We start from the raw sequence: 11,288 nt of genomic DNA on the forward strand, positions 1-11,288 counted from the left end.
ATGCTAAAATAGTTATCATCGGATTGAAATTTATAGAAAGAAAGGAGAGCATAACGCCCTAAGGATGGATGAGCTTAAAGGGTCTGTTAGATGGCACTTCTATGTGGAAGGCAATGGGGTTCATCCTATTTCAAGTATATAAAGTCTGGCTTCTTACAAAGTAAAGGAATGTCTTTCTTCCAGAGGGATGTACTTTAAGACCTTAATAGATAACCTGAAGCTATAGAGTCTTAATCCATATAGATACCGTGCTTTGTATTTTTTTCCAGTGTCTCAATTCATATTTAACTGGTTCCATTGTTTTAGGACTGATGTGAGGCAGAGTCAGGGCAGCAGGAGTGTTAGCAGAAAAGGTTGCTCACCTCCTGGAGTCCACAAAGCAGAGAGACACAGGGGGACTAGAGGGTGGGGAGCCCCTTCAGGAGCATGCTTGAATGACCAGTGTCCTACTTCTTCCAACTCCCCACCTCCTAAAGTTTCTATCACCTCCTGGTAGCCCCTTGTGAGGGCTAGTTTTTGTCAACTTGACACAAACTAGAGACACCTGGGAATAAGGAACCTCAACTGAGGAATTTCCTCCATTAGACTGGCCTTGGCCATGTCTGTGGGGCATATTCTTAATTACTAATGGACATAGGAGGGCCCACCTCTGAGCAGGTCCATCTGGGCTGTATGAGAGAAGTAACTGAGTATGGAGGTTGAGTTCTGGGACCAGGGATGGAAGGTCAAGAAGAACTGGTAGATCAAAGAATACTCACGGAGCTGTTGGGGAGATGAGACATGCTTTGTTTTCTCTGGGAGAGGGCACACGGCAGTATCTGGGTAACAGTACTTGCCTGTGGTCCCAAGAACTTGTAATAGGAAATCACACAAAGGTGACTTCTTGCCAAAACTGGCTATACAGCAACTTACATCACTGTTTAATTTGGGGTCCTGGAACATCTGGTGTCAGCCGTTTTGTGGTGAATCATACCCTGCTGCCCAGATTTGAGCCCTGAAATCCTTACAAGCACCATGTTGTCTAAATATAAACGGGCTCTCACGGCCTTGCTTTCTTACACAGAGCAAGCCAGGAGAATCAAGCCAGTAAGTGTTCCTCCATGATCTCTACTTCAGTTCTTGCCTCCAGATTCCTTCCCTGAGTTTCCTCAGTGATAGATTGTGACCTGAGAGTTGTAAAATGAAATAAACCCTTTCCTCCCCAAGTAGCTCTTGATCAGTGTTTTATCATAGCAACAGAGAAGCGAACTAAGACACCCTTAAGCTCAGAACCCACCAATGGATAAATCCATTCATGATGTCAGAGTCCTCAGGACTCTCAAAGGCCCCACTTCTAAGCCCTGCTGCATTGTAGACCAAATTTTACACAACTAAGATTTAGGGGATACTTCAGACCCAAACCATAATGTCAAGCAAACTGGTTGTTGGTGGCTCTTCACCTTTGTCCCTAGTGCTGGGGTGTCACAGGACCATATCTTCTTTTCATAAGTTGCCTCTAACCACTCAGCAAACATGAGCTATAGAGTGAAATATGATGTTCCCAGGGAGCCAGGAGTTTAGTTTCTCTCAGATTTTGTGGACAGCGCCCACGTGGAACATGAGTTACTCTTCATACTATATGAATTTTAAGGAGGTGCATTTCAACCCAGAGAGATTTTTCTTTTCAATAAAGATTAAGTAAGCAAAGGGTCTTGAAATATTGCCAGAATAAAGTCTGCTAGGAGATTTCTTTTGTCCTCTAATTGTTTTCATTTCCTTTTGGTGGGGATCAGAAATTCTGAAGCTCAAGTGCGTCTCTGTTTACCTGTGTTCAGTCTGTCATTTATTCTCTTCTTATAGCTCTTTATACTACGTCACTGTCACTTCCGTCTCCTCCATGAAAACCTCATTCCCAGGAACTTCCTGATAAGGTGCTTGTTTCACCTCTGGCATACAGATAAAAGGTCTTTGAAGGATGTCATCTGGACAAAATTCCCATGTTAACTCCCTCAGGGCCAGGACCTTTCAGTCAGCTTCAACTCATTTGTGTGTGTGGTGTGTGTATGTGTGTGTGTGTGTGTGTGTGTGTGTGTGTGTGTGTATGTGTGTGTGTGTGCGTGTGGTGATGAGAATGGAAATCAGTGTCTCTTATATACAAGGCAAGTACTCTACCTCTGAGTCACACCTCCAGCCCCTCACTGGGGGATTCTAGGCAAGTGTTCCACCACTGAGCCACTCCCCCAACCCCTCATTGGGGAATTCTAGGCATGTGTTCTATCACTGAGACACATCCCGAGCCCTCACTGGTAGATTCTAGGCAAATGCACTACCATTGAGTCACAGCCCCAGCCCCTCACTGGGGGATTCTAGACAGGTGCTCTACTACTGAGCCATGCACCCTGCCCCTCACTGGAAGTGTAATGAATGTCATCATGGTAAGCTATCTGGGTCTCAATTTGCCCATTTCTCATATAATTCCATTCATTTTACATATTTCTGATCATTCCAAATACAAACGACAACAGAGAAATGAAGTGAGGGGGGTGCCTACTTAAATTCATTTAGCTCCAGATTAATTGTCCAACAGTGGTTAATGCTAGGATGAACACACCCCAACTTCTGGGGATGCTTTCTGAATTCTCTTTGCCTTTTCTAACCTCACCCGAACAATTTTTCTTGCTTCGGTGGGGGAAAAAAAGCCTAATGCTTCATTTAACGAATTAACCTCAGACCATAGAAATGATTTCTTCATAGCCACAGGGAAGCTGTCCAGGGTATGCCAGAGCACCATTCAGCAGGGGAGGCCAAAAGTCAATCCATCTGAAAAGCAATCTGGATTTATCTAAAAAGGAGATTTATCCCTCAGAAACAGGAGGCAGAAAGAGGGTTTGGTGAGAGCTCATAGATCAATCCTGTCTTACCCTCTGAACCACCAGTCTGTGCTCTGTCATTCCGAGTTCAGTGAGGCCAAAGCCTATTCTAAGCAAAACAATAATCGTCTCATAGCCAGTAAAACAGATGAAGTGGAAGGAATATGTTAACCAGTTCTGTAATGGGCAATTGCCTGTGTTTACAAGACACCCAAGCCTTGTCGCCACACTGTTCTGAATATGCTACATTAACTTCAGCCTGAGTAAGATTTCTACTCAGACGTGAAGTAATTGTTCTTTTAACAACATGTGACAGCAGGGAAATGCCCAGTATTAATACTGACACATTCAAATCCATTCTGATGTGTATCTTGAACAAGTTCCCAAGTGATGTGGTGAGTTTTAAAGGTATAACCTCTACCCCAGCCCAAAGCCAAATTTAATCGATGTTACAAATTAACATTCAGATGCTGGAGGAATAATTGATGCTTTCCTTCATGGGAGAGCTCTGTGCATTCCAATTATATTTATTACGCTCACCAAATGAAAGGACAGCCTGCTTTCAGGGAGTGCACAGGAGAGGGCGGGCCCTGTTCTGGTTACTCCAGCTGCTCCTTATAGTTTCATCCTCCAGCTTTACCATCTGACTAGATGGGAAAACACCTCATGAGCTATCTTCCCAAAGTACTCTGGCAGCTCTAAGATTTTGGTGATCCTGTTTATACCTGCATCTAGATTTGGGGATGTCATTCATACAAGCCAGGAGATGTGAATTCATCTGTGAGGTGCAAACAGGTTTAAGAGGGCAATTGGGGTGTGGTGGCTCACATCTGAAATCCCAGAGTTCAGAAGGCTGAGGCAGAAGGATCATGAATTTGAGGACAGCCTTATACATACTGAGTTTGAGGCTAGCCTGTGCTACATCATGAGATCTGGTCTCAAAAACACAGACACACAAAGGAAACAGATGAGGAAGAGGAGGAGGCAGAGGAGGAGGAGGAAGAGGAGGGCTCGAAAACCTGGGAATGGCAGCTCAGGCCTCTAATCTGAGCATCTGGGAGGCAGAGGCAGGCAGAACTCTAGGAGTCTGAAGGCAGCCTGGTCTACATAGTGAGTTCTAGGCCAACCAGGGCTACACAGTGAGACCCTGTCTAAAGAAGGAGGACAAGAAGGACAAGGATGAGGATGAGGATGAGGAGAAATGAAGAGAGAGGAAGAAAAAGAGGAAGGAGTGGAACAAAGAAAGAGAAAAAATAAGGAGAAAGAGGAAGGAGGAGGAGGGAAGGAAGAGGAGGGAGAGAAGGAGCGGGGGAGAGGGAAAAGATGGAGCCTGACCACGTTGATTTGGGGAGAAGTACGCAGGACTTTAGAGGTTTGGACTAGAAAAGCCATTGACACCTATAAGCAGAGCTTAGTGGGTCGTTCCAATCAGAACCTGAAAGAAAACAATGCTGAGACCAATGCAGCTCCAGAGGGAAATAAGGACTTAAATAGCAACTGGGCTACAGGTCATTCCTGTGAGAGTTTAGTAAGGAAGTCTGTCACAGGCCGAGGAACCTGCCTAAGGTTGAATGTAAAAGTAATGGACTCATTTATTTGGTGGAAGAAATTTCAAAACAGCCTGACACTGTATCTGTGGCTTAGTTATTACTGATAAATTTATGTAGATCTACAATGAAAAAGAGCAAGTGGGGCTGAGAGAAATACAAAATGTACAGTTAGGAGAGAAAAGAAGGCTGCAGTTGTCAAGATTAGAGCTCCTAAGGAGAGGCCTCCGGCTCTATTCAACAAAGCAAAAACCCCGCCCCTCAGGGCAAGACCCTGCCCAGCTAACCTTCAACTGCTCTCGAACCACAGCCTAAGGAAGTTTCTGCTCCTAAAAACTCACAATATACAAAAGCAGCTGCAAATATGATCCAAGGGGGCCAAGGTCCATCCAAGCTGGCAGCCTAACTTGACAGTGTCAATCACACGGTATTGGCTTTACAGGCATGAAGGGAGCAAGAGTAAGTAAGACCATTAATTCTTCCTCTGCAGTTTCGGAGACTCACTAAGGACAGGTAGCATACAGCAGGGAATTCCACGCATAAAGAAGGCCCAAGGACATCAAGAGGTCCTGAGGGATCATTGCTTGAAATGTGAAGGTGAAGACTGGTTGGCAATGAAGACCCCAAGATAATGGAGATGCAGGAACTGAGATATCTGCAAAGAGAGCTGCATACAGGGAGTGGAACCAGCCCAAGAAAGAGATCCATGTTGTTGGCAGCAAAGCTGGAGGGGCAGAGCTAACCGAGCCCTTTGGAACTGAAGTCCTAGACATCAGACATGGGTTCGGTGTTTGTGCTGCTGGGTTTTGGTCCTGCTTTGGTACCCACTATGCCCCTGTTCCTCTCTTTTGGAATGGGAATGTATATTCAATTCCATTGTATGTTAGAAATACGCAATTTGTCTTTTGATTTTACAGGGAGTTGGAGTTAAAAGAGTGACTTGAGACTCACAAGAGACTTTGGACTCTGGGCTTTTGAACAATATTGAGACTGTTAAAGAATATGGGGACTTCTGAATTTTGGCTAAATGAATTTTGCATTATTATATGGCTACAAGCCTACGAGGGCCAGGGAGTGGAATGTGGTAGTTTGGGTGTGAAAATTTCCCAATGGCTTAAAATATTCGAGCAAATACTTATCAGTTGGTTGCACTGCTTGGGGAGGTCACAGAACATTTAGGAGGTGTGGCCTTGCTGGAGGAAGCATCCCTAGGGGCGCGCTTAGCTTAGCCCCACTTTCAGCTTACCCTCTCTCTGCTTCCTGTAGGTGATTAAAGATGTGAGCTCCCGGCTTTCTGCTCCAGCTGTCTCCTGCCATGCCTCCCCATACCCTTGTGGACTCTTATCCCTCCGGAATCAAAAGCCAAATAAACTCTTCCTTCTATAAGTTGCCTTGGTCATGGTGTTTTACCACAGCAACAGAAAAGTAGCTAATATAGTACATGACACTTTCTGTACTCAAATTGTGATTTTAAAAACCCTATTCCATCTTTCTCAACCTTTTCAGTAGCTGCAGGTGTGGAGGGTCTTACTTTTCACGACTTCTTTGCAGCTCCATCCTAGACATCTTGTTTTCATGTCTGTGTGTCTGTGTGTCTGTGTCCGTGTGTTTTGAAACTGGATCTCCCTGTATCTCCAGCTGGCGTGGACCTTGATACATAGTCCAGGCTGGCCTTGAACTCACAGAGATCCACCTGCCTCTATCCCTGGAGTGCTGAGATTAAAGGTGTGTGCCACCACATCTGGCTCATTTCCTTTTTTTTTTTTTTGGTCTTTTTGAGACAGGGTCTCCCTGTAGCCCCAGCTGTCCTGGAACTCACTACGCAGAACAGGCTGGCCTTGAACTCACAGCGATCCTCCTGCCTCTGCCTCCCGAGTGCTGGGATTAAAGGCGAGCGCCACCATGTACAGCTCATTTTCTTTTTTTTGAACTTCCTTTTCAGAGCCTCATAAAGTGATGCACTCAAGGATGGGAGGCTGATTAATGTCTTGGAATATTGCTGATTGCTTTATGAGGTCACTGATACCAAAGAGGGACAGTACAGTGTGTCTCCTTGTAGAGAGCCTTCCTTATCTTGTCAGATACTCTAGCTCATTCATTCTCAGGAATTCAGTCACTTCCATTTCAGCAACTCTGATGTGTAATCTTGATTTTATTTTCAACTTGATCAGACTTAGAATCACCATGGAAACAAACCTCTGAGTATGTATATGATTGAGGTAGGAAGCCCCACCCTGAATGTGGGCAGCACCACCCCATGGGCTGGGGTCCTGGACTGAATAAAAAAGGAGAAATCGAGCTGAGCACCAGCATTCATCTCTCTCTGCTTCCTGACTGTGGATGCCATGTGAGCAGCTGCCTCATGCTCCTGCCACCATGCCTTCCCACCATGATGGACTGTGTCCTCAAATGTGAGCCAAAATTAGCACTTCCTTAAGTTGCTTTTACCACGTGTTTTGTGCTGGCAGTGTGTAAATAATTAATACATCAACCAAGTATATTCTGTGGGTTGGAGTGAAGCCCAGAATAGCAGTTTCCTCGTACAGCCTTTGCCACTCCCTAGGAAACAATATTGGCAAACCAGTCAAGAATATGTCAGATACTGTGGATTTCATTAAACAGAACTTCTCAGCTGGTGTCAGCATTCAGTTGGGAGATTGATTCTGTCACTTCCTCATTGCACTGATGTTCAACAAGTTAGGTGATTCCTAAACTTGGGCAGTTCAATCCCCATCCTGGAGCTCAACAAGACCTTCTAGCTCCTCCCTGTGTTGTCCTCTTGCAAGTACCTTCTGGACAGCTCCCTGTGTGTTGACAAGAGACAGGCAAAGGATTCCTTGGGCATACAGAGCTCCTCTAAAAGAGTCCCAAAACAGAAGGAACATCTTTGAGTTCACACAGCCATGCACACCACCTGGCCCTTCATTGCTGTCTGTTGTATAAACTGGGATTTTACTGAAGATTTTGTTACACTAATGTGTGTGTGTGTGTGTGTGTGTCTGTGTGTCTGTGTGTCTGTGTCTGTGTGCGTGTGTCTGTGTCTGTGTGTGTGTCTGTGCGTGTGTCTGTGCCACAACATTAGTGGGGAACTTTGTTCTCTTCTTCCATCACGTGGGATTCAAGAATTGAATTCAGTTCATCAGGCCTGGAAGCAAGTGCCTCTACCCACTGAGCCATTTTTCCAGACCCATTCCCATCATTGTATATTATAGATGTTGATGTGGAAAGAAAGGACCCAGAAATTATTTACAGAAGTCAGGTATGCTACGTCTGTAATCCCAGCACTCAGAGACCGAGGAAGGGGGATCATGAGTTCAAATCCAGATTGCACTATCTAGCAAGATATTGCCTCAGAAAATTAAAGGCTATGGATATAGTTCAGAAGTAAGGTGCTTACCTGAAATCCCCTCAGTGAGGGCCTGGGGACATAGCTCAGAGGTAGAGCATTTGCCTAGAGTACCCCAGTGAAAGACTAGTGGCACAGAGATCTGTTCATGGGAAGACAAGTCAACACTAAAGCCTAGCCCAGCCCCAGCCATGCTTAATTGTAACCCATTTTAATAAAGCTTGCTAAATTATACACTGGTAGCATTAATAGCAATCAGGCTGGTAGAACACAGAATCTAATGACTCATAAACGAGATGCAAGTTCATTTTTGCAGATTCACTATAATAAACTCATTCTTTTGGAACTCTCTAATTACACGTTTTTCAAAAAGCTGAGTCATGTTAAAGCCCTGCTGGGCTCTTACAGATCTTGTTTTTAGGGAGCAGGGACACACATCTGTTTCAGGGGAGCCGAGAGAGAGAGACAGGGACAGAGAGAGACACAGAGAGAGACAGAGAGACAGAGAGTCACAGGCAGTAAAGTCTAAGCCAGCTGCCAAACGACACAAGAAGTTGAAGAAGACAAAGATCTGTCAGTGTCTCCATCAATTACAGCTGATCTCTAACCAGGGAGAGAGCAGATTGCTACAGCCATGAGAGATGGCTCTGTTAGAATTATGGAGTTGGGGATCTCTACTGATTTATTCAGTGCCTGGGGGACAAAAAGGTGTCTGTTGTTTGGGGATTACGTTTTCTCTGCTCAAAGCCATCACAAGCTCAGGGAAAGCCCATCACTGTCAGAAACACTCAGGCTGTGCATCTTTGGATAGGAACCGGCTTCTGACAGGTCTGTCAAACAAGCTGGAGGCCAGTTGACAAGCTCGTTGGAGGCCTGAGGTGATCTGGTAGTCAGGGGGGTGGGGCTTTATTTGCCACAATACGGAGCAGGTAATTAAATGCAGGAACTGGTCATGGATTAGCATCTGCAAGTGTTTATGAATGTCTCCCACCACGTCCCCCAGATTATTTGTGACCAGGTAGGTCCAAATCCAGGCTCCAGAGCTCATCACCCATGGAATAGCCACACCCATTGCTTCATCTTGCTGGAGGTGCGTTGTATGACAAGTAGTCCTGGGGAGAGGTGAGTGAATGCTTACTCAGCTCAGATACAGAACCAATGACAGACCAGAGTAAAATTTCCACTTGGTGAACCAGTGGGCTAAGCCTTCCTACATCAATTAGCAATCAAGAAAATACCTCACAGACCTGTCCACAGGCCAATCTGATGGAGACAATTCTTCAGTTGAGGGTCCTTCTTCCCAGGTGACTCCAGCTTGTGTTAAGTGGACAAAAACTAACCAGCAGAGCTGGTCTCTCTGAGGCAGCTTGATAGCTCTCCTCTCCTCAGCCGTCCTTACTGTTTAGGTAAACATGGGGAGCAGGTATATGCATCTGGTCAATTCAGACACTTCCTGAGTCTAACAAGTCTCCTTTAGAACTTGTTGGCTTTTAAGGATCTTCCAGCTTCCAGCTTTAAGATATCAGGGCTGAAAAGATGACTGAGCACTTAAGAGTACTGACTGCTCTTGCAGAGGACTTGGTTTCCGGGACCCACACGGCCGCTAACTACCATATAATAGATAATAAGATTACATAATAATAACTAAAATAAGTATTTTTAAAAAAAAGAAAATTTAAGATTTAGTTTTATTTATTTTTATTTTATGTGTATGAGTGTTTATCTGCATGTGTGTAAATGCACCCATGTCATACAAAGTCCACAGAGGCCAAAAGAGGGCACTGGATTCTGTGGAACTGGAGTTACAGAATGTTGTTAGCAGCCATGGTGCTGGGAACTGAACTCCGAGTTCTCTGCAAGAGCAGCCCGTTCTCGTAACCACTGAGCCATCTCTCCAGTCTCTAGTTTTAATTTTTAAAATTATGTGTGCTGTGTGTGTCTGTGTGTGTGTATGTGCATGTGAGTGCAGTGCCCAAAATGGGCAGAAAAGGACATCAGATCCCCTGTAGCAGGATGTATAGGCAGAACCCCTGGAGTTACAGGCAGCTGTGAGCCACAAGACATGGATGCTAGAAACTGAACTCTGATCTCCTGCAGGAGCAACATGTGTTATTTTAAAAAATTTTTTGTGTGGGGCTGGAGAAATGGCTCAGCGGTTAAGAATATTGACTGTTCTTGAATCCCAGCACCCACATGGCAGCTAACAACTGTCAGTAACTCCAGTTCCAGGGGATCCAACAGCCTCTTCTGTCCTCTGAGGACATTACACAACACAGGTGCACTTACCTACATGCAGGCAATACACACATATACATAAAAAGAAATTTATGTGTTGAGTGTTTTACCTATATATATAGTGTACCTTTGCCTGTAAATGCCTGGGGAGGCCAGAAGAGGGTATAAGACCCCTCCAGAACTGGAGTTATAGCCATGGTGGTTAGCCGCCATGTGGGTGCTAGAAACGGAACCCTGGTCCTTTGCAAGAGCAGCCAGTGCTCTTAACTGCTAAGTTTATTGAGACAGTTTCTCTCACTGGCCAGGGGAATCTCCATTAGGCTAGTCTGGCTGTCTGTAACGTCCCAGAAACCTGTCTTTGTCTACCTCCCCAGCGCCATGCGCCCAGCTTCTGATGTGAGTTCTATGGCTCAAACTCAGGTCCTCATGCTTACACAGCAAGCACTTGACAGACTGAGCTCTCTCTCCAGCCCTGTTTTTCATGTTCTTAATAGAAATCTAACAGCTGGAGGGGCCACCAAGCTGTCTTTGTAAGCCAAGTAAGTGCTTAGGTAAACAGCCCCCTTCACAGAGTCGGGCACTGTGGAGGCAGCTCATGGTACCCCAGGCTTTCCCACCATGCTGTGCCAGTTGGCCTTCTAGAGAGTATAATGTTTAACAGCAGGCTGTGCTGCCTCTGCCAGAAGGGATGTTATCCACCAACACCAACACCCGCTCCTCACAGCGAGGGGCTTCCTACTAAACCAGTTCATTTCCCTCTCCCCATCCAAGAAGCAAGCTAGGCAGAGTCTTTCTTTACAAAGGTTAAACATTCCTTTAATTGGATGGCTGGCATTTCAGCCCCCGCCCTCCTCCTCCTTTCTTTGTCCCACCGGTACATACCTGGAGATGTGCCTGAGAGAAATGCCAAGGGGAGATTTCGTTTTAATAAAGCAGAGCTGAGGCCTGGTCCCCTTAGAGATTTCTGTTGCAGCTTTGAGGAACCACAAACTAATGAATTGCATCATAAAAGGTCCCCAGCTGCCGGCTGGTGGAGCAGAGGAAATGGGAGAATTCTCTAGGTTGGGGTGAGGTGGGGGGTGGAGCAGGATTCAGAGCATGCATGGCCTGTTCTGCACAAAGCCCCACTTCCTGTACAGAGAACAATGTCACTGCGGGATGCACATTCATCATCTGTCCCTCTGCCAGTAGTCATAGGTCATGTGACACTACAGAGACCGGGAGAGAAACAACCAAAGTATGCTCTCAGCTTGGCAAATGTCTAGCTCCTCTCTGGTGCTGCATTTCACAATGACCGCCCACAGTGACCCT

At 45.6% G+C, this 11,288-nt stretch overlaps 1 long non-coding RNA gene across 1 annotated transcript in view; it reads right to left on the bottom strand.

Moving 5' to 3' along the window:
• LOC108491695 overlaps positions 1-11,012 on the bottom strand; it is a 49,492-nt gene extending 38,480 nt beyond the window's left edge. Inside the window, exon 1 of the long non-coding RNA XR_001872863.1 lies at positions 10,860-11,012. This is a non-coding gene — a long non-coding RNA (uncharacterized LOC108491695). The remainder of the gene's footprint in view (positions 1-10,859) is intronic.
• Positions 11,013-11,288: the final 276 nt, after the last annotated feature.

This window comes from Nannospalax galili, unplaced genomic scaffold, assembly GCF_000622305.1.
Source record: "Nannospalax galili isolate Female #2095 unplaced genomic scaffold, S.galili_v1.0 scaffold444, whole genome shotgun sequence".
NCBI lineage: Eukaryota > Metazoa > Chordata > Mammalia > Rodentia > Spalacidae > Nannospalax > Nannospalax galili.